The following is a 23,721-nucleotide window of genomic DNA, read 5'->3' on the forward strand; positions in this document are numbered from 1 at the left end:
CTTTATCTGTATTTGTATTGAATTATTTGTGGTTTTCCAGTATAAGTACCTTCCCATCAAAAAGTGACTACCTTATAAATACAAATCCCCCAACCTTTCTTTGCTTTTGTTTTCTCATCTAGCAAATAGAAATGCCAAAACCCCTTTCTCACATATGTCACTGATTAAAAATAAATTTCTAGATATAAAATCACATTAAAAGAAATTTACTCAACATTCAGGTCATGGCACCATCATTAACAATTATAGTTCAGAAACAGTTGTCTTAATTTGCTTTAATCAACCTGTCTCATAATAACTATGATTTTTAGATAAACAAGATCATAAAATACCCAAAGAATTAGAGAAAGAATAAGTAATTTAAGTATAATTAAATATTAAATCAATTTAGTTATAAATGAAACTTTTTAAAGCGGCATATTTAATTGGATAAACCTACCCCTTAACTATCTAATAACATTGCAGACCTACATAAAGGCAATTTATAAGACCATTTTGCTATCATTTTAGATTAATATACAAGAGATATGTATTTTTTCTCTTTCCATTTTGAAGACAATATTATATGGGGGAACTTCCAATACTTGTTTGAAAAATTATTTAGGGAAGAAAACATTTGCCTAAAAATAAGTACCTAACTCATGAGTTAACATTTTTGTTTTCAAACAATGAAAACAAGTAAATATGAAACATATTCGCTGTTGAATAATTTTCGAGATACCAGTTACTATATTTCTGCTTATATGTTTTTAATTCTTTTTTTTTTAAGATTTTATTTATTTATTCATGAGAGGCAGAGAGAGGCAGAGACACAGGCAGAGGGAGAAGCAGACTCCATACAGCGAGCTTGATGTGGGACTCGATCCACCCAGGTGTCCCAGTTTTTAATTCCTTTTGAGTTTCATAATGATTTCTGAAAACATTCAAACTAAAATCTGGGTTAATTTTCAGATTTGAACAAGTGAAATAAGTATCCTTTAGTCAAGTCATTACTTACTCTTCACTTTTACATGATAATAGAAAAAGAAAATAGGTGATCACTACCATATGTTACAAAAGACTTTTAGACTCTGTTAACATATCAGGTATGTGTAGAACCTGCATATATGAACTCTTTCAGAGTCTGTCATTTTTAGCTGGTGAAACTAAAAAGTCTTTAACCTGGACTACTAAAAGTTCAGCTGGGTTAAGATCTCTTAAAGGTTAATTTTGGAAGGGCCACTGGGAACCTGGGCCACAGTTTCCTCTTAGAGGCTTGGCTTGAATTTAGAATGGAAGCAATGAAGGAGGTGAGACTTTGTCGTCTCATCTCCTATTGTAGCATCAGCCAAAGTGAATGAGAGGGGAACCAATGATGATTGATGATTGTCCATATTAGCACCTGGTATTGGTCTAGTTGCTTATTCCTCAAAATCCCACATATATTTATTCATTATACAGCCAATTCAACCAGCTTTTATTGAAACCACACTAGTTATCCAGAACCATGCAGGGTATTAAAGACACAATGGCAAGTATTTAACACATGCTTCTGGCCTAAGGATCTTCCATTCTATTCTATATGGAAACAAAAACATAACTAAATAAAGAGAGAAGCTTTAAATGTAGGATACAGTGGGAGTATTAAGGAAGGACTATCACCATAATTTCATGGCACTTAAGAGTTTCAAAATAATTTTGCATACATTTTCTCATGAAAGTTAAAAGTAGTTTTCAAAATAAAAAAATCACTATACATATGACTATTTAAAAAAGGAAGGTTAGATACTGTTGTAAGAAATTTAGGATATATCTCTTGCCACTTAAGGTAGGAATAAATTGCTAAAATGTCTCAAAACAGGGAGCTTATTTTTAGCTTATGTTAGAAGAGGGAAATTAAGGAAGAAGACTTCACTGAAAGGGTAGGTTTTGAGCAGGCCTGAGAAGGATAAAAAAAGGGCATATTCGGAAAGGAAGAGAAAGGAATTCCAGTGTAGAAAATAAAATGTAGATTATAAATCATATAGTTGAAAAGCAAAAGTTATTATCTTATGAAACCTCAACACATCCCAAAAATGTCAGGTAAGGATTATTTGGGTCTGTGGAGGGAGGGATAGATCACATGGATAATTATAGAAAAGTAGGCCAAAATTTTAGCTTCTGTAATGTCCTAATTTTATTATTTGATATAACAATGTCCTGTGTACTATATAATGGAAATCTATTTTAAGCAACATTAAAGAACTATATCAGAACAAGCTGGACTCGGACTTCCTTTTAATGTTAAACATATTTAGACTGACTAATAATTCAAAGCATTTTTTTAAGTTAACTGGCTGGAAAATGCCAAAGTAACAAGTGTTAACTAGTCTGGCTTGAACCTTATTTCATCTCATTTGACGTTACCATTTTTTTTCTTATTTTTCAATCAAGGGCTGCTTTGAAGGGCACGTGAGATCAAGGCACACCCAGCAATGTGAGAGAAATTAAGAACACAATTTTTCCAATTTAATGATTCACAGATGTCCTTACATATGGTGTTTTAAAACATTTCAACTATATATTTTTTTTAAGTTTCAGACTAGTAGTTTGACCCTGAAACACATATTAACCCTCAATCATTTAAAGGAAGTTGTTTTGAATACAAATTGAGGTCCTTTTGTTCCCATATCACTCATGATATACTATCCCCTAACACACATACACACACACATTTTCAAGTGTTAAACATGAGATAAAATTACTGCATTTATACATCTAATTAAATTAATTGTAGTGATATGTAAATCCTTTTAAAATATAGGTACTATGGGGGTCCCTGGGTGGCTCAGCGGTTTAGCACCTGCCTTTGGCCCAGGGCGTGATCCTGGGGTCCCAGATGAAGTCCCGCATCCAGCTCTGCATGGAGCCTGCTTCTCCCTCTGCCTGTGGCTCTTTCTCTCTCTCTCTGTCTCTCATGAATAAATAAATTAAATATTTAAAAATAAATAAATAAAATAAAATATAGGTACTATATTTTATATAACATATAACTTGCAAACTTATATAGTACCTCAGTGGGAAGAGAAATAGTGAAAAATAGTGTGCCATTGAGGATCTGTGATGGAAAAGAATTAGAAAACATTTTGCCCAATGTTTTATAAACTGTGATAAAATAGAAGTTTTAAAATGTTTTATAGTCATATAGTAAAGTGTACTATACAAATTATAAATAGTAAGTTAAACCTTAAATGTGATATATGACATTATTTTAAAATAAATTGATTTATTTTTTAGTATTTTATCTATTTGTGAGAGAAAGAGAGTACAAGTGGGGTGAGGGGTAAAGGAGGAGAGAAAAGCAGACTCCAGGCTGAGCATGGAGCCCATTGCAGGGTTTGATCCCAGAATTCTGGGATAATGATTTGAGCCAAAGTCAGACACTTAACCACCTGAGTCACCCAGGTGTCTCTTAAAATAAAACAGAATATTTAATTTTTAAAAAGATTTATTTACTTATTTGAGAGAGACAGGGAGTGTGCACACACATGGAGAGGGAGAAGCAGACTCCCAGATGACCAGGGAAGCCCCAATGTGGGGCTCCATCCCAGGACCCTGAGATCATGACCCCAGCCAAAGGCAGACACATACCCAATTGAGCCACTCAGGTAGCCCTAAATAAAAAAAAAAAAAAAAAAAAAAAAAAAAAAAAAAAAAAAATTTAGACATGCATTATGTCAGTAGTAGTACATAAATATAGCAAAAATAGTAATATGATATAGAAGAAATAAATTCAAGAAACATCTACTGTTCATATAGGGACTTTGGAACCCAAATAAATATGAAATCTGCTTGTGTTATAACAGGTTCAAGTAAATGATTAGGGAAAACATTTTCTAATATTGCAGAACCTAATCGCTCACCTATTATATTATTTGTTCCAATTCAAGATGTAAGATTTGGATGGTAAACTAAAGTTATATGTATCTCCTTAACTCCTAACCATCCTTGCAACTAGAATATTGATCATTAGTGGCTATTGAAAATTTTGTTTTTTTTAATAGATTATTCTCAACTTTAAAAGTAGCAGCATATGGGTTCCCGGGTGGCTCAGTTGTTTAAGCATCCAACTCTTGATTTTGGCTCAGGTCATGAACTTGGGGTCATGAGGTCCCTCTCTCTTTCACCCCTCCCTTCACCACTCATACACACAATACTCTTATCTCTCTTTCAGAAGCAAAAAAGATGGGGCCTCTGGGTACCTCAGGTGGTTAAGCATCTGCCTTTAGCTCAGGTCATGATCCTGGGATCCTGGGATTGAGTCCTGCATCAGCTCCCTGCTCAGAGGAGAGTCTGTTTCTCTCTCTCTCTTTCTCTCTCTGCTCTCTCTCAAATAAATATAATCTTTAAAAAAGAATGAATGAATGAATGAATGCATACATACATACATAAAAATAAAAGTAGCAGCATAACCCAGATTTCATAGGATGAACAAAGAAAATTTCAGGTTTATCTCATATTCTCATATGAGAATATCTCATATTCTCTTATTTATTAGCTCATATCGTATATTGTTTTGGGACAAGAAAATCATTCAAATATTTGAATGAGAGCATTCAAGAAAGAATAAGAGAACTTGTTTTCTTGTTTTTGTTTTTTAGGTATATGCATAGAATTATGATGATAGGTGTGACCTATATTAGAAGAGCAAATATTCCATGAAGTCAAGTGTTTTGCACTGTTTACTACTCCTCTTCATTGAGCCCTGTTCCTAGAATACGGTCAGTTTTTAATACATATCTTATTGGTTAATAGGTGGGAAATTGAATCATTAAGAAAATAATTATTTCACCAATTAGAATACTCTAAAAGTGGATTGAGCTGCCCTGAGGAGTAACGATTTCCATTCCAAAAGGACTTCTCATGACATGCAATGGAGGGTATCCAAGCATCTGAATGACATTCATATATATTCCTTCCACTCTCTTCACCTATGAGATTCTAGGATTCTTTTCCTATGAAAACCTTAGACATGTTGAAGTACACTTTCTCTTGCAAATTGTAAGAGCATCATTTAATAACTTACTACCTATCTATAAATTAAATTGTAGTTTTGCAACTTCAAAGAATCAAGTGTTTCTCAAGCATGACTAATGTAACCTCCTGCATTATGTAAGAAGTTCTTTATATATAGTAAATCTATATATATAAATCTTCACAAATCATGATATCATTTTATACTCATTTTAAAGTTAGTAAAACCAAGGTAGAAAAGAATTACAAATCTTCTTACACTTTAGCCTTACTCATCATGATTCCCAGTGTCTAACAGTTTATGTCTCAGAGTTCAGATATCGAACATAAAGTTTCAGTCCATACTACTGAGTAGAGAAACAGAATTTCCTTAGTGCTGACAGCATATATACAAGGGAGAAATCAGACAAATGATTAGTTGAATGAAAATAATTCTAAAAGTTGAGTCACAACTCACCATCCTCGCCAGAAGAAAGTCTCCCGGAGCACAAAGAATGGTTAGATCAGAAGTGACTGTATATCCCATTACCTCTTATATATGTATATACCCAAAGGCTTAGTCATTGGTACTTGATACTGAGTTCATAAATGAAATATTAGAAATATCCCCTATTTATACATACTCAAAAGCTATGGTGGAAAAATGAAAAATTCCTAAACTTAAAAATATTTCATTTTGGAACTCAAATTCATTTACCTCAATGCCCTATCGACTGATGTAATTTTAAGTTATAACAGGAAGAACAAAGCACACCCTGCCTGAAGAAGTAATAAGTAAGGAACATTTGAAATGGGAGCCCTGGAGACAGGAAAGAACTTAGGTTAAGGTCTCTGTGTATGCGCAAAAGTACCCATAAGTAAAATGAACCAGTGTGTTGAAATGTAATTCTGTAATTCCCTGGGCAACATTTTGGGAAACTAAGTTTGCAAGTAATATGTTTGTGATACATGTTGGTGTGAGTTTCCAGAAAACCCAGATCAGTCCCATGAGATCCTTTTTATGGTGTAGTCATGAAATAATGTAAGTTTTTAATTATGAGACTATATTTTTTCTTTAATCATTGGTATTATGAATATTAACTAGAAACAAAACTATTTTGGACCTATCTTTATAAAGGTCACCTTTTTTTCCCCTTGTATGGATGCCATTTTATTTACTCTTCCTAAATATAGCTGTAAACAATCCCTGCACCAAGTATCCCAGTACAAGCAGAACAGATTCAGAGAATAATAACTCATTGAAATTGAGGCAGTTACAGTCACATTTGCTCTCCCCGAAGCTGGCAGTTTCATTCTCTAGAGACAGGTACATTTATCACATTCACAACCATAGTAAAATGAAATCATCAACTAAAGGGACTCTGACTCACTCATTTTCCTTGAGGAGAGCCAACGAACATTTCAAGTATTTAAGAAGAGGTTCTCTCCAGACTCTATGCATTTGAGGGAAAGCAGAGAGCCCAGAGAAGTTGATGGTCAGTGTCAAGATATTCCATGATACATTCAGAGTGAAGGGCATTATGAGTCCTTAAAGACTGCATTAATATAGCACACATGAGCTAATAAATTAAAATCTGACGGGTGGGAGTGAGAGAATAGACCAGCATAAAATAAACCTTTGGAAAAGATACTACATTTCAATTGTGGTGTCACTGAGTGTGCACCTCTTACTTAGTTTTGGTCTTTATGCTTCTTTTCTTATCCAAAACAAAACTAAACTAATAAAGAACGTTTTTTTTCAAAAAGATAAATAACTTTTTTCATTGTTGTTTTAACACAGTTCTTGGCTCAAGATTTTTTATTACATGTTTTGTTTTTGTTTATTTACACTATATTCTCATCATCTCTTCTGAATAAACCTTAAATCGATTGACTTTCTTGGACAAACAATTCAAATTTAACATAATATTGAACATTGAGGCATTTTCTTCCTCTACAGCTTGTTGTTGTTTATTTAAGTCTACTCTTAATCCTGTGGGAAAACAAATCAGGTTTTACAGTCAGTTTGGGCTCTTTCTCTTTATTGCTTCCATTTCAGGAAGAGGAAACATTTGATGTTCTCATCAAATTCTTTTGGCTTTGAGCAACAATGGTCAAGATATTTTGCCTAGGAAGCCTCAATTACTTTCCATAACTCCAGAAATTAGAAATGTCAATTTTTTTTTAATTTTGCTTTTAGGCATTGATTTAGACCTGCTATTTATGTAATATATACATGAACAATTTTTGGAAGATGAAATAAAATACATCACATGGATATCCTAAGGAAAGACTTGACCATATCTCCTTCAGTAGATGGAGAACAATGCAAACTATGTCATTGATGAATTACAAGGTAACTTCTTGCGTGTAACAAAACCACAACTTTGCAGAGCACTATTTACCTGTTTATAATAGAAACAAAAATACACAATCTCTGCACATACTATGATTTACTTAATATGCATTTTATCCTTATATCAACATTTAAAGGTATTCTAGCACAGATTGAGAAATATCAGTATTTTAAAATTAATTTGATGTCTATGGATAAGGGCTGGAATATGTCAGGACAAACCTATGTTTTCTCAAAGTAAGCGCTTTCCCACATTTTAGGCCTGGGTGAGGCCTACAAATTCTTAGGCCCTTTGAAAGGCCAGGTAAAAATAAATGAGAACATCAAGAGTAGTAAGAACCCTACTTGAGCATATGCAACTTACTTCTTCTACTAAGAATTCTCTAAATATAAAGTCAATCTTAAACACAACATACTGCACAATGCACAAAATTTCACTATCTAACAAACATCGTTGACTTTTGAAAATAAGACATTTGTTGTTTATACCAAAGTCACTGAAGTTTTACAGATAAAGAGAAAGAATTGCTCTCCAGATCTCAATGATGCTTATCAAAATGGGAGAAGGCAGTGATTACACATTGAAATGTGAAAGGATTAGCCTTTGGGCCCCCAGAGCACAGACAAACTCATCAGGGATTACTGCTTATTGGTTATTGGAATGCTTCTGCTCAAATACTAGCACATCTCCTATAAAATACACCAGGTAGTCTAATGAATGCATACATGTACATGAAACTTGTTGAGAACTGATAATGATGGGATGCCTGGGTGGCTCTGTGGTTAAGCATCTGCCTTTGGCCCAGGGCATGATCCTGGGGTCCTGGGATCAAGTCCCACATCAGGCTCCCTGCATGGAGCCTGCTTCTCCCTCTGCCTGCATCTCTGCCTCTCTCTCTGTCTCTCATGAATAATTTTTTTTTTAAAAAAGAGGGAACTGATAATGGCTATGGGATGTATGATATTCAGTGTCTCACACAAGCATCATATGCAAATAGGCTTTTTATTTTCCAGGTTGAAGCACTCTCTATGAACTTTCAGAAACCTGTATCTTCTCCTCTCTACTGAAACCTCTCAGTTATCTCCCTAATAATACTCCCAATAACTGAAAAGATTTCTACTGATTAGGATAATCTCCAAATTCTAGTTCATCTGCTTCCACGTGAAAACTGTTTGAAAACAATTTCACCCTAATTTGCTTTAAGTTCCCCACATAACTTTTCCCATCTCATTTCTTGACTTAGAGTTTTATTTTTCTGACGCATGCAGATATGGATTACCTGATATTTTTCACATCGAAACACCTATCTGGGAAGGTGGATGTAGGTTAACCTTTAGAATAACGACCAAGTAAAATATCTTCAAGGGAGAGAGAAAACAAATAACTATATTTTCAAGTTCAACCCACCAATTTCCTGGCAAGCAGTTTAAAATAATTTTCTCTAAAACATAAACTATTTCTTTAAAAATATTCTATTCACAAAAAAAAATTGGGTCTAAAAATAGTCTTCTTAACACTAGGTTATAGATAATTAAAATGCTTCAAACCTCCAAGGAGTCTCAAGCCTTTAATTCATATGCTTGGCATATCATGTCTTTATAATGACATTCAGAGACACTAGGTTCAGCAGTTTTTCCCTTTCCTTTATCATTCATTATATTCCAAACATTTGTGTCCTACAATCTATGTAGGGCAACTGGCTTTACAACTATTCTTAGCTCTGCAAAGCCAAATGTTCCTATTCTATAGCAATTCCTGTTTTATTCCATCACTTGATTTGCTAGCTAAAATTTTACCAAAGGGATGACTCAAGAGAAAGAAATAGTATGGAAAATATATACTATAGTCATTGTTGTAAGTCTCTGATTCAAAATAGCAATGTCAAATACATGAACTTCATTTATTCCTCAATCTTTCTTTCCCCAAAGAGAAATTTAAGAATAAAAATAAGTTCTGGAATGAAAGTTAAGATTTTCTCCTGAACTCATCTTAGGAATTATTGTCCTAGACTTTTTTAAAAACGGTTTTTATGTAAAAGGTAAGATTACATTCCTATCTTCATCTATGTCATGCCCCATGCCACAGTGTGTTGACAGAACTGTTGAGTCAAGGATGGAGTTTTTGCATTCAAGAATTAACTTAAAGCAAACTGAGGAGAAACAAAGTTAATATGACCCACAAGTATTGCTATTGTTCTTTGCGTTGTCATTGTGGGTAGTGTTATAAGGCTGCTATATAGTAGTGACGTGTTGTTGTGGAGCTAAGGTGGTGTTGTGACTTGGCCACATTTTTCTAATTTTTTTAAAGATTTGTTTATTTATTTTAGAGACAGAGAAAAATCATGTTGGCAGGTGGAGGGGAGGGGCAAAGGGAGAGGGAGACAGAGAGTCTCAAGCCAACTGTCTGCTGAGAATGGAACCCCACACAGGGCTTAATCCCACAACCCTGAGATCATGACTTGAGCAGAAATCAAGAGGTAGACGCCTAACTGACTGATCCACCCAAGTGCTCCAGAAGACTTATTTTTAACTTAAAAATGGTATGGAATTCTGGAATAGGTAGTAAGCAGAATACAAGTTAGCTTAGGAAATGATAAAAGGCTGGTAAAATATTGAGAATAACTTATAAGGAGACAGAGAAGTCATAACTATAGATCGAGGGATTGAGAAACAGAGGTATCAGACACGGAATGGAATGGTACTTGAGAAAATACAAGAGGTTTTGCTCATGACAAAATTAATGAAATGCCAATTTTCCAGTGGTGGAAGAAATAGGAAATGAAGAAATAATAGGAGACCCAAAAAAGCCAGTATAAGAAAAACCAGTAGGCAATTTAAAAGGTGAGACAGAAATAAAACTATTGTTATCAAGATAGGTCACTCTGATAAATCCTTACTAAAAAAATTGTGTTTCCATTTTTATAACAGATAATTATAAATAAATATAGATTAACAAACCATGTTCAAGTTAAATCTAAGACTATTGTGAGGTTAGGCTTATTGAATAGATTAAGTCATTATAGAAAAATTGTGCCTACAGATTAGGAAAGAACTGAGATGGAGTAGCTAAGTCATCAGAAAAATTGAGATGAGAGCATCTTTCCTTAATGTTTCTCACAAGAAGAGATTCATGTTAGGTAAAGGACCAATAATGCTGAGAGTTGATGATACTTGGCAAAGAGACACAATCTTTTTTTTTTTTTACAGATTTTATTTATTTATTCATGAGAGAGAGAAAATGAGAGAGAGAGAGAGAGAGAGAGAGAGTCAGAGACACAGGCAGAGGGAGAAGCAGGTTCCATGCAGGAAGCCCAAGGTGGGACTCGATCCTGGGACTCCAGGATCACACCCTGAGCCCAAGGCAGATGCTCAACTGCTGAGCCACCCAGGCAAGAGGCACAATCTATTCCTACTTTATCCACAGGAATATTTAATAATTTAAAAGGAAAAAGTCTGTTGAATATTCGCAACTTCTAATACTTTCTTATATGCATATAATTACCAATGAAAAGTCACCTAATCCAAATTACCCATAGCTAAAATGTACAGTGTGCACACTCATACACACACACACACACAACTGCCATGGAACAGTTTAACAAGATTTAAGTCAGATGATTTAGATACAGGTAATGTTAAAATTAGACACAAATTCTACAACATTCATGAAACTTGAGAACATATACTAAGTGAAATGAGCCTGCCACAAGAAGACAATTTCTGTATGATTCCACTTTTTTAAGGTACCTAAAGTAGTCAAATTCATAGAAACAGAGGGTAGAATGGTGACTGTCAGGAGCTGGGGAAAGGAGAGGGAGGAAAGTTGTCCAATAGGTTTAGAGGTTTAGTTCTGCAAGATCAAAAAATTCTGGAGAACTGCTTTATAAAAGTATGAATATACTTACTGCTAAATAACACTTAAAAATGGTTAAGATGGTAAATTAAGATATGGTTTTTATCATAATTTAAGTTAAAAAAAGAAAAGAAATAGACAAAACTGTGAAATTAGGCAAGTATCAGAGACATGTCTTTTCTCTTTCTTGCCCACAACCTCTGCTAATCTCTGTAGCAGGCAAAATAGATACCCAATCCCCTAATTCATCCCTTTGTCCTTAGTCTTTCTGGTTCCATACAGGCCTCCTCTCTTCCTCGGAGAGTCTTGTGGGATAAATCTCTCTCCAGGTTTCTGCTACAAGATCTCTCCACCTTGAATATAAATGTTTTGTAAACTGATAATCCACTGATTTTTCCTAAGGCATTTATCCCAAGACATTTTTCCCTTTACTAATTATGCTAAGATATTTTAAATACATTTTCTTTTAATTGAATAAGACTGTCACAAAGGATTCCTATAGAAGAAACCTATACCCAGTGCAAAACAACTCATGCCGATAGAGGTGTGTTTATGAGTATCCCACAATATTGAGCATGTGTATGATGGAGTGGAGTTGGGAGAAACGGAGTGGTCAGTTTATTTGGAGAAGAAAGGGTTTCAAATAGACACCATATTTCTGTAGGGGTTAGAAGTTGAAGAAATGCTATTCATAGGAGTTTACCTTCCAAACATGTCTGTGCGGATAGGAGTGGGGAGCATGTGTTATCATCCTGGATGGTGACTGAGAAGCTACTCTTAACCATTAATTCTGAGATTAGGATAAAATAATTCAAATATAATGTCAAGAAATTCTTTCAAATCAAGGAGATAATCATCAAGATATTTTAAGAGAAATGTTGTCCATACCATTATTCAGAACAAATAATTTTAAAATGGGCTTCAAGACAATATAAAATACATCTGAGGAAGTAGTCATATCCTAGAAATGAAATGGTCTGGTTAAATCATTAAATTTTTGTAATCCATGGTGTCCTTTTTTCTTTCCCATTTTATAAGATGTTGGAAGTAAACACAAATGTATGGTATAGATCATTTTAATTTGTCAAGATTCCTTTATTTTTGCATTGCAAACATATCTAAATTTTGCAGAATAAAAAATAAGCCTTCAAAATCAATATTGCTAACCACTTTTGGATAGATTCTTAACATCAACTATGGTCTTCCTGACTCATCCATTTTTTTCCTTACAGTACTATTTAGCTTTAGCTTTTTAAAAATTATTATTTTGTAGAAATATGGAGAGATTATGAAAATAAAATGAAAGGCTGGACTTCATTAGACTGGAGATAGTTTTGGTCCAGCACAAGCTGTGCCCTGAAATAAATCTAAAGCATTTTACGGTTAAACCAGCAAGAAAGCAGTTTAATTTCCCATTAAATCACAGTTTAGTGCACTCTAGAACAAATGAAGTGATGGAAAATTTTAGCTATATGATGATATTTATATTCACACTGTACAAACACACATTTTCAAATGTCATTGACAAATTCCAAGTATGTATTAACGAAAGAAAGAGAGAGGAAATGGTTGTGTATGGCAGATTGCATGTTAAAACTCATCTATTCGTAAAAATGACGTGTAAACAAACTCATTCTGCAACATACACCTTCAAATATTTGTACATTGGAAAGAAAGAGAAATGTATCATTAGTAACAAATATGCAAAGAACTTAGACTATACAGCAAATAAAATACCTGATTACTTTTCAGTAAAAAGTTTGTATGTGTCATCTAACTCTATTCCCTGTATCTAGCAGCCTTAGAGATACTGAATAATTTAAATTATGCTAGTCAATAGTCTACCACATAGGATAATTAACAATTAATGCCAGGAGACAGCATCATATAGTTGAAAAAGCACCCACTTTGGGGACAGACATAGACATAGCTTTATATCCTAAGTGTGCTACTTTCTATAAATAGAGCTTCTGAGTCTTTCTTTTTAAGGGGGATAATGCCTATCTCAAAGAACTGTTATGATTAAAACATTAAATAGCACCTGTAAACCAACTAAAAAGTATCTGATACACATTAGTTTTTCAATAAATATTAATATCCTTTCCTTCTCCAATTAGGTTATTTTACGAAAAATATGTGATAGTCCTTTCCCCTTAAACACAACATGGCAAAATACATGCTGCAAGGTATATACAGTTTTTCAAAACCTAGGGGCAATCGTTGGAATTTAAAAACATAATTAGCACTGAGATAAATGGCACATAATTACTTTAATAGTTAAAATACATGTGAGACAATTAATACTCCTGTAACTGAAATATGTAACAAAAAAAAGTGAAGAAAAAAGAAATAAATGAAGACAATGCAAGTGACGCACTAAGTTATCACTCTTATAAACTATCCAATAGTGTTTGATAAGAAAATTTAAATTATTATACACTGTATATACACCAGATTTCATCCTTTCTCTATACCCAGTTCTTTATAAGATGTGGGAAATCCAAATTGATCTTCTAAATGCTAATACCTTGTTAAACCAAAATAAGTGTATTAAATAAAACTCTTCATTAAGTTGGGCTTATCTTGGAATTTGACAATGGAAGTATCTGATAAATCTCTCTCTTTCCCAAAGCCTTTCTTTGTCTATGGAAAATTAGAAATAGAGTTTCTCTCAAGACATACATTCTTGTCCAAACACTAAAATGTATTCACAATACCCTAAGGAACAAAGTTGGCAAAATGTACATTAATTAACCCCATCCATAGGACAGCTATGCTCCCCCTCATACACACACCCAAGACTAGTGGAAAGAGACACAGAAGGCAAGAATAGGAGTAAGGAAAAAAAATAGGAGTAAGGGATATATGAAAAGGAAAGTTCACTTGATTGTCGTCCAATTCAGTGTCTTAAACACATAATCAGCGATGGTATTATGGAACTTAGGCTCCCTGTTTGTAATAATGTAAGAATGTGTTGCTTCTGGGTAGAGGTAGTTGAAGGCCTTCTTCATTTGTTAAACCAGAGGATACCAAGGCCTAGAAAGCATAACTCAATCCTGGCCCAACATCACAGAACTAGTTAGATATAGAAAAAAAAACTATCCTTTTGCCTGCTTTATTTCAATGTCTCAGTCACCAAATGAATTGAACAAGATCAAGCATCATATCGAAACTCCTTCAAGTCAATTTTTACCATAATGTTAACAACTAACATTTATAGGGATTGTTTTAGCTCTGACTAGCAGTGTGTTAACTGGGAAGAGAACATCTTTCATTTGATACAGGCTCCCTCTGTGGGCTTCAATTTCTCCATATGAAAATTGGTCCTCTAGGTTTATTGCAAGGTAATGGGACACTAGTCCAGTACTCATATGCCACAAGGAGGTGCAAACTGTGAGCTCTTTCTTTCTCTCTTCATTGCAGATATAAGTCAGTGAATGAATGTGTTTTTATCATTTAACATGTTTTAACAATATACAGATAAAGTTATTCCAGTAATTATTTGGTTATTCTCCTGGAAACAAGGATGGATTTAATCTGTGTGCCATTTTGAAGGACAAATAGAGGCCAAGACACAAGATAAAGAAAAAAGGCTCATATGGGAATTGAACCTACAACCTCAGTCATGGCAGAAATATTTTGTAATAATCACCTAGACACAAGAAGCCATGTTAAGACTTCATTGACTTTTTAAATTTGTTTATTATTTTTTTAAAGATTTCATCTTTTTATTCATGAGAGACACAGAGAAAGAGGCAGAGACATAGGCAGAGGTCCCTGCAGGGACCCCTATGTGGGACTCGATCCTAGGACCCCAGGATCATGACTTGTGCCAAAGGCAGATGCTCAACCACTGAGCCACCCAGGCATCCCTTATTGACAATTTCATTTATTTTTATTTTTATTTTTTTAAGATTTTATTATTTATTCATGAGAGATACAGAGAGAGAAACAGAGACATAGGCAGAGGGAGAAGCAGGCTCCATACAGGGAGCACAATGTGGCACTCAATCCCGGGACTCCAGGATCACGTCCTGGGCCGAAGGCAGGCCCTAAACCGCTGAGCCACCCAGGGATCCCCCTTATTAACAATTTTAAATGATGATTTTGAAGCTGTTTATATAGTAAACATATAAAGTATATTGAACAACCTCATTATACATACATATATGACATATTAATATACATACAATATATTTTTATAGGTAGCATATATTAATATATATGTAATATATACTTAGACATGTAATACGTATAACACTAGCATATATATTTATGCTAGTTGCTTAATTTTTCACTTGCAATATTGAATAATGAATTAGCAAAATGGACAAAATAGCATGACAGCTAAAGTTTTAGCTTTCCAAACTTGTTTGTTTTGGTTAAAGATGGTTATTCTGGCTGAAAACCCTTCTAAGATAAATTTTTATAAATATATATATATATTGTATATTTATTACAATATTTATATATATTTTTTAAACTGATCAAACTACTGAATCTAACGTAACATTTCCTTAATGATCTATGCCCATCTGTAGGAGTACCAATTATTGTTTGCTGGTGTCCCTAGGGATTCTAAAAGTTTGTAGGTCTGTTTACCCTTGTTAAACAGCTCGCTTCCTGTGCTTTTTGAGTTTCTGTGTGGGCTTTTTATAGATTACCTGTCAACTCCCTTGTTGTCACTCTTCACTGCTATCGTTGTGCTAGTACTAACAGCCCGCTCCCTTGTCTAATTTGCTGTTTCCTAATAGGCAGTGGGTTTGGCAACCAGATAACTAAGCTTGTTAAAATTGTCAGTAAAATAAGATTTTGTAGGTTCTAAGGGAACACTTCTAAGAGAAGAGCATTTGCTTTGTTTCATGAACTTCGTGGTTGCAATTTTGATTGTGCATATTTTATTATTTAAATCTTGTTTCTCAGCTCCACCAAGAAAAGTGGGTTGCCAGATAGCTGAGTCCTGAGAGGTGGGATGTGAGCTGTTTATTAAATTACATAGACGACTGCCACAGTCACATCGGCTATGTTAAGCAGACAAGGTAGGTCATGTCTGGAAAAGTCGGGGTGCACAGCTGGAGGAAGGCAATATTATTATTCAAGGTTAAAAGATATTATTAAAATGAATAGCACTCTTTGAAATTTGATTTAAAAAGTCACTAAATTGCACAAGTTGCTGGACTTGAAAAATATTGCCATATTCCATGTTATTCTGACTGTACCTAAATGTCTGTTTTGGAATGGAATGGTTTATATTGGCGGCTTTTTTTACTGCAACCTATCCTGTTTGCAAATGTAGAAAAAACATTGTTATTTTTCAGTTGGTTCCATCCGGGCAGGAAAGTGCCCCACCACTTCACAACTTAAAACAAACAATTATTGATGATGGTCTCATTATAAATTGCTTTCCATGGGCATAATGAGTTTTCTTTCTTTCTTTCTTTCCTTTTTTTTTTTTTTTTAATTTTCCCAAGGGACTTAGATACACGAGACATAGGAACTAAATTGTGCTTGCCTGAAATAAGCTGAATTTAAAGCTCTTGCTGAGATTACCACCCTTTTAATACCTTCTCCTATTCCTTTGTGACACAAAGGCTGAATTTTAAAAACTTTTGTACAGCAAAAGCAATTTATACATATAAAATACTTGGAGTGCCCTAGGGGTTGTTCGTGTTGCAGAGAAACGGAAGACGAGTTTGATTTTAAGTTTAAGCTTCAAACATTTATGGCCTAAATGGGGATGTCATTCTGAATTAAGCCTCAAACACTTTTTTTTTTTTTATAGGCAAGCAAGGGTATCATTTCTAAGATGAGCTATAAAAGAGTGAAGCAAGGCCCCAGTTACTTGCACTCATCAGAGAATTTTTTCTCCCTAAAGAGAACAAATTTCAACTGACGATCTCGGTCTCCTTCCAATTCAGGCACTTGTGCTCCTCTTCCATGAATCCCCTAACAGTTTCAATCAGAGGAGATATTTTATTTTTCCCTCCTGCTGCTACCAGATACGTCGGGCTGCTGATGTAAAATCACTGCCACATGACAGCGACTGCTCAGGGCTGCGTGTCCCCAACTCATCAGTCAAGGACACTAACTAAATGTTACAGAAGTCCTTTCCAATGCTCCCATGTCCCCTGTCTCTCCTTTCAGGCCCTGTGTTGAGGACACAAACATAACCCTTTAAAAAGTCTTTGACACTTTTTCTCCTTTAGATACCTACTTGGCTGTTTATGAAGCCTGACTCACAATAAATAGCCTACGCCTTCACCCGTCCCATCTCCACCCAGTATAATTCTGGCAGAGATTCTCGAAGCCACATAGATAAAAGATTAACCTGAGAGGCTCCAAGAAATAGGTCCTTAGTATCTCCTGATGCCCTTTGCTCATTGTTGCTGCCCCCTCTCATAAGTCCTAATTGTCGCAAATCTTACAGCTTGCTGCTTTCCCCAGGTCTCCAAAACCAGCATTCCACACTCAGATTTTTCTCATTAGGAAAGATCTAAATGTCTCAGAATACTACCTGCTATCAAAAATTTGTTTTTAATTCTCGTTCCTTCAGGCATGTGATGTAGGCCAACTGCTGACCAGGAAATACAAAAAAAATTAACTAATAATTGCATGTTGAAGGAGAAAGTGTAATTTTGTGTCACTACTCCCAGGTAATGCAGATGTCTATAAGAAGGTGCTCTCTAGCCACATAATATTTAATTGAGATTTTGGTCAGGAAATTTTAAGGTCACTGGCTGGCTATTGCAAAGTGTGTGTATGTTCCCATGTGTGTTGGGGGGGGGCAGTGTGGGGCAGAGTGGTAGTTGATATGAGGCAATTTAGGTAGATAGACCTAAAGTAGGTCTCGATTCATACAATTCATACCACATAAATATCTAAAGCCTTTACTTGGTTTTATATGAATAATCAAGTCCATAAAAACATTGACTATATAATTTATTTTGTCCTTTTTGTAATTTTTTCATAAGAGTATTTAGGATATAATAGTCATCTGTTTAGCTAGCTCTGTACAAGTACCAGGCAAAGATGTCTGAAAATAATCACATAGTCCAGAATATTCTAGTGACCCAAACTTTCAGGGCCTGTGTATACTTATGAAAAATCCTCATCTTGAAATTGCATGAGCTGGAATGACATCCCTACACGACAACTCAGTACAACTTCCTCCTGAAGAACTTCTCTGGCACCTTGCTACTCACCTCAACTTCATATCCTGCCTCTTCCCCATCAACACTGCATGTAATTCTCTGTTCTCCCAACCACTCATTCACTTGTTTCATACTCAACCAGCTTATGTAGCTTTCTTACATCTGATTTATAAGTTTCCTGAAGATAGGAGATCTATTTATTTTGAAGTTTTGCCAGATACATATGGCACAATGTGTCTGTATGTGTGTGTGTGTGTGTGTGTGTGTGTGTGTAATATTGTGCTTTAGAATTTCCATGGTATAAGTTGCAGAGAGGAAACTCACTGAAAATAAAGTAAGAGATAATATACTTTTAATGCTGCTTTATGAAACTGCTTTATTCTTCCCAAACTGATTTTATAAGTAGGAAGAATCCTTGGTGCTTTGGAGTATATTATAGGGTTCAAGAAAATCCTATTTAAATCAGCAACTTGTCTGATGGACCGAGTCATTTTGCTTTCAAAGTGTGTAACAGGAAAATCCTTTAAAATTGTCATAGTACAGTCTTTTTTATTCCTGTAATCGGAGTGTTGTTTGTATGTAGAAATGTTACAAAGGCAATTCATGACTATTTTCTGGAGTTAAGTCCTACAAAAATATGTGAAATAAAGAAGGTTGTACAAACAAAACTCTAGAGCACAGATAACATAACATGACCAGATAACAATATTTCTACAAATAAATATTATTTGGGATTTCAAAGGGTGAAGGAAATTTTACATTCTAGGGAATCCATGAAACCCTTAAGAGCCTTTAGAAGAGAAAAAGCATAGATTTCACGTGGACTGGTGAAAGATAACTCCCGGTGTATTTGTGCCAGGGGAACTGTGTGTGTGTGTGTGTGTGTGTGTGTGTATAAAATTATAATATATATAATTTTTCTAATAAAAATATGTTTCTTCTTTTCATTTAAAAAAAATCACTGCCCTAGCTCTTCAGAAAGCCCTCACAGAAGAGAAAAAAAAAAATTCACTGTTCCAAATGAGATATCCTGAATATTTTTTCTTAAGAAACACATCCAGGGACCCCTGGGTGGCGCAGCGGTTTGGCGCCTGCCTTTGGCCCAGGGCGCGATCCTGGAGACCCGGGATCGAATCCCACGTCGGGCTCCCGGTGCATGGAGCCTGCTTCTCCCTCTGCCTGTGTCTCTGCCTCTCTCTCTCTCTCTCTTTCTGACTATCATAAATAAATAAAAATTTATAAAAAAAAAAAAAGAAACACATCCAGTGTTTTAAACAGAAACAGAAGAAAACAGTCACTTGGGGTAGGAGATATTAAATGACCTCATGGTAAAACTTAGTAATTCTAGAGAAAGAGTAACCGAGTTGGTAAAATGAAAAGCACTGAGCAACACATTAAGAATATGCACATTTTTGTACATACAGGATCGAAGCTTCCATGGTGTCCAACAGTTCCTCAAGCCTAGCTAGCATTGACTAAAAACTTAGAGTGCTAAAATCAGAAAAAGTATTGTAATTTTCTCCTATGTGTCTAACCAACATAAATACTCATGACCAGACTAATCTGAGTTATAAATAACTTAAAAAATGCAATTATAAAGTGATATTTTGGACAGAGGTACAGTTTTAAATTTCTTAAAATTGTTATTTGGATGACTAGAGTGATCAGATGCTGAGTCAAATAAATTTCATCCATTTGAAATGTAAATAAAGTCTACCCTATTTTAATTGGATAGAAGCCAAATAGAAAAAATAAATATTTAAATTAATTTCTGGATTGTTTATGTTGATATCACAGAGGCAGCACACAATCTTAAACATGAACAAAAAGAAATGTATAGCATCCTTTTTTTTTAATTTTTTTTTAAATTTTTATTTATTTATGATAGTCACAGAGAGAGAAAGAGAGAAAGGCAGAGACATAGGCAAAGGGAGAAGCAGGATCCATGCACCGGGAGCCCGATGTGGGATTCAATCCCGGGTCTCCAGGATCGCGCCCTGGGCCAAAGGCAGGAGCCAAACCGCTGCACCACCCAGGGATCCCTGTATAGCATCCTATTGTCAAGAAGATATCTAGCTTTGAAAATCTTCTGGAATTCCCAGGGTTTCCATTAATTATAGACTTCTGTGAAGTAAAAGAGGCATTTTTATATCTTAGTAATGAACTATGACTAAGAAACAATTTTCACATATTTTGTGTCCCTTTTAATATGAAGTATTTTTAAAATCCTAGTTCAGGGAATATATAGTAGTACAAATAAGTTAAGGAAACTAACAAAAGAACAAACATTTATTCATCTGATTAATTTATACTGAGTATAGTATTACAAACATTATTTTTAAGAATACAATTGAAGGACAAAATATCAGAATACATTAAAAAGGTTAAATTTTGCTTTGTAAAACTCTCCTTTTAGTTACCCATATCTATAAAATATACATCTGTAGTAACTGGGTCATGATGTACCACATATTTCTTACCAAGGGTCACAATCAATGTTTAAGAGCTAGTTTAATTATGTTACAGTGTAACACACGTTCAAGATGCTAGGTTCTAGGTTTGTTTACTGTAAAATTTTATAAGGAGATCAGAAAATAACCAGGACTGCTTCACATATTAGACATTTGTAAACAATGAGACAACATCCTATCAGCTTTTTAATTTAAGTGTTAACAGCCTTTGGCAGAAAAGAAATATTATACTAAGCATAAAAAATATGACAGACTTTTGAAATGTAAGATTTATTTTGTTACCCATAAACTATCATTCTTTTATGTAATGTTTTGACAAACTGAGGAAAAAATGAGGAAAATCCTGCGGATAATATGACTCACACCTTTCATCAATTTCTCTAAGCATCTGCTACTTAAGGGCCATATGGGTAAACAGAAGTCACAGGTTTCCATTGCCATCACAGCATTGGAAAATTATCAAACTCATGAAAATATGTCATTTAAGTGCCCTACATATATTAGAAACTTTAGCTCACGTCAGAAGAACTTCCTGTGTTACATGGTGGGTGCTAAAGATATCTGAAGATTACACTAGCCGCTGAAAATTAATCGAAATTTACCTGCATCCAAAAAAAAAAAAAAAAAACAATTTATCTGCATCCATTTAGAAGGCAATATCGATTGGAGTGAATGGCAAATTATAATGCATACATTGTTTGATTCTAAATATGGATGATCTGTGTGTATCGAGATAGGGATCAGAAAAAAATACATATATTATTATATCATTTATGGGGTTATACTAATTTTTTTAACGTGAACACTGGTATTGAAGAATTTTTAAGTGAATAACTATTAACAGACATATGAAAAACGAGATTTTAATGTGTAAAAATGACTGCATTTTTCCAATTTACCCAATCACAAAGAATGGAAACTTACATAGTGAGCTATGAGAAAATTTCAGTTTATCTAAATACTATTATCAACTACTCCAACACTTCTCCAGGGTATTTGTCTTTTGTCCATTTAGTCTAAGGGAAAACAAAGCAAAAGTTGATTTTATCCAATTACTATATCTTAAAGGTATTGCAAATTATCATTATCAATAATAATAATAAAATGTTCGGAGTTGGGGTGAGACTCACACAAGATCCTGAATTGAATTTCTAAAAAAAAAAAAAATGCTTGATAAAAATGTGAGAACTATTCTTCATAAGTAACGGGAAAAGACTGCTCTTTTTAAATGAGTGTAATTTTTTGTTCTGAAAGTCCCAAGTACAAGTAATGTGATCAAAAGCAAAAAGATAAGATAAATTTGAACAAATGGATGGATGGATGCAAGTGCACAATCATAATGACTGTCTTTTTCTACGAGGTAATACACAGAATTAATAATATAATGGTGCAATACATCCCTAAAGCACATTCAACATAACTACAGATCTAAAGCATTATGATGAACTTAATTTCATTCTAGATTTAGAAATTTTGCTAACAAATTTTATCACATAAAAAGAATTAAGTCCCCTGTAGAAATTTAACTTCCTTTCACTGAAGAGATTGCAGTGCAAACCACATGAAATTAAACTTTTAATCTAGACAATAACCTAGACAAACAGAACATAGATATAAGAAGGGCTGAGGTAATACAGGAAGAGATTCTCATAATACAGCAAAAGGAATGTGCTATATGCCACTAAGGAATAAGTATTTGGGATATTACTTAATCCATGTTTTAAGTGAATCCTAGGTAAAGGGAAACATTTTATGAAGAAAGTTTCATTTATGACGCTTACCAGGTTTAGTAGTTATTATTTGTCCACATACATGTATATCCATCTACCCAAATAATTATTTACCATTACTCTAGGAACTTTTGTTAACCCAGACTGCTTCAGACACAGATTTGTCTCCCATTGTCAGTGTCAATCATATCAAGATGGGGCAAAATCCACAGCCCAATATTTTTGGTATCGTTTGTCTATTTTGTTGTTTCCCATATCATTCTCCCAAACCCAGGTCTTTTTATTACCTTTGTAATATCCTTCTGTCTCAAAGTCATTCTCTTCTTAAGTCCCTGCTGAGAACTCAGCTGACTGGTGAGTCACAACTGAACCACAGCTAAGGCATTCTGCTCCCAATGGCCTTTCTGGCCCTAAACGTTCCAGTTAAGTGCAGCTTTCCCTTAAAACAGTATCCAACCTGCCCATCTGAACATCATCACCTCCTAATGCCCAACTCATACTCTAAACTTCTGATAGAATGGCCTGCTTACAATTCATTTAAGAGTATTTTATTTCAATTTTTATTTATTAATTCTTTTTGTATTACGTGTGCTTGGCCCCCAGTGCAAAATCTCAAGTTCAATTTCTTTTTCTGAAGTTTCTTTCTTTTTTTTTTTTTTTTTTTTTTTAAGATTTTATTTATTTACTTAAGAGAAAGAGAGGGCAAGCATGAGTGGATAGAGAGGCTGAGGGCAAGGAAGAAGCAGATTCTCCAATGAATGCAGAGCCCAAAACTGGGCTCCATCTCAGGACCCTGGGATCATGACCTGAGTCAAAGTCAGCAGCTTAAATAACTGAGCCACCCAGGCACTCTTGAAGTTTCTTTCTGAACCTTTTATTACAGCAAGAGCTTTTTATCCTTTAAACCTCATAGCATTTTGCTTGTACTTCTCCTAAGGTATTTATCATAGTGTTTTAATACAGTAGAGATACATTATACAGTATTTAAACTATGAATATTCAGCTAAACACATCAGTCCTAACAACAGCAATAGGGTTGTGCGTTTTATTTAGTTTTATTTATTTTATTTTACATATTTTTAATTGGAGTTCAATTTGCCAACATATAGCATAACACCCAGTGCTCATCCCATCAAGCGCCCCCCTCAGTGCCCGTCACCCAGTCACCCCCACACCCCACCCACCTCTC

General features: G+C 34.5%; 1 protein-coding gene and 1 long non-coding RNA gene across 4 annotated transcripts in view; both read right to left on the reverse strand.

Moving 5' to 3' along the window:
* The window catches only part of LRP1B (LDL receptor related protein 1B), a 1,837,374-nt gene that overhangs the window by 1,277,083 nt on the left and 536,570 nt on the right, over positions 1–23,721 (reverse strand). The gene's annotated exons all lie outside the window — the stretch shown is intronic.
* Positions 20,225–23,721, reverse strand: part of LOC118351524 (uncharacterized) — a 106,580-nt gene continuing 103,083 nt past the window's right edge. For 2 of the 3 annotated variants that reach the window (XR_004807083.2, XR_007404018.1), the window contains 2 exons: positions 21,727–21,818; positions 20,225–20,455 (listed from right to left, as the gene is read on the reverse strand). This is a non-coding gene — a long non-coding RNA (uncharacterized LOC118351524). The remainder of the gene's footprint in view (positions 20,456–21,726; positions 21,819–23,721) is intronic. The other variant, XR_004807082.2, reaches the window with a different exon arrangement.

This window comes from Canis lupus, chromosome 19 (genome assembly GCF_003254725.2).
Source record: "Canis lupus dingo isolate Sandy chromosome 19, ASM325472v2, whole genome shotgun sequence".
Lineage (NCBI taxonomy): Eukaryota > Metazoa > Chordata > Mammalia > Carnivora > Canidae > Canis > Canis lupus.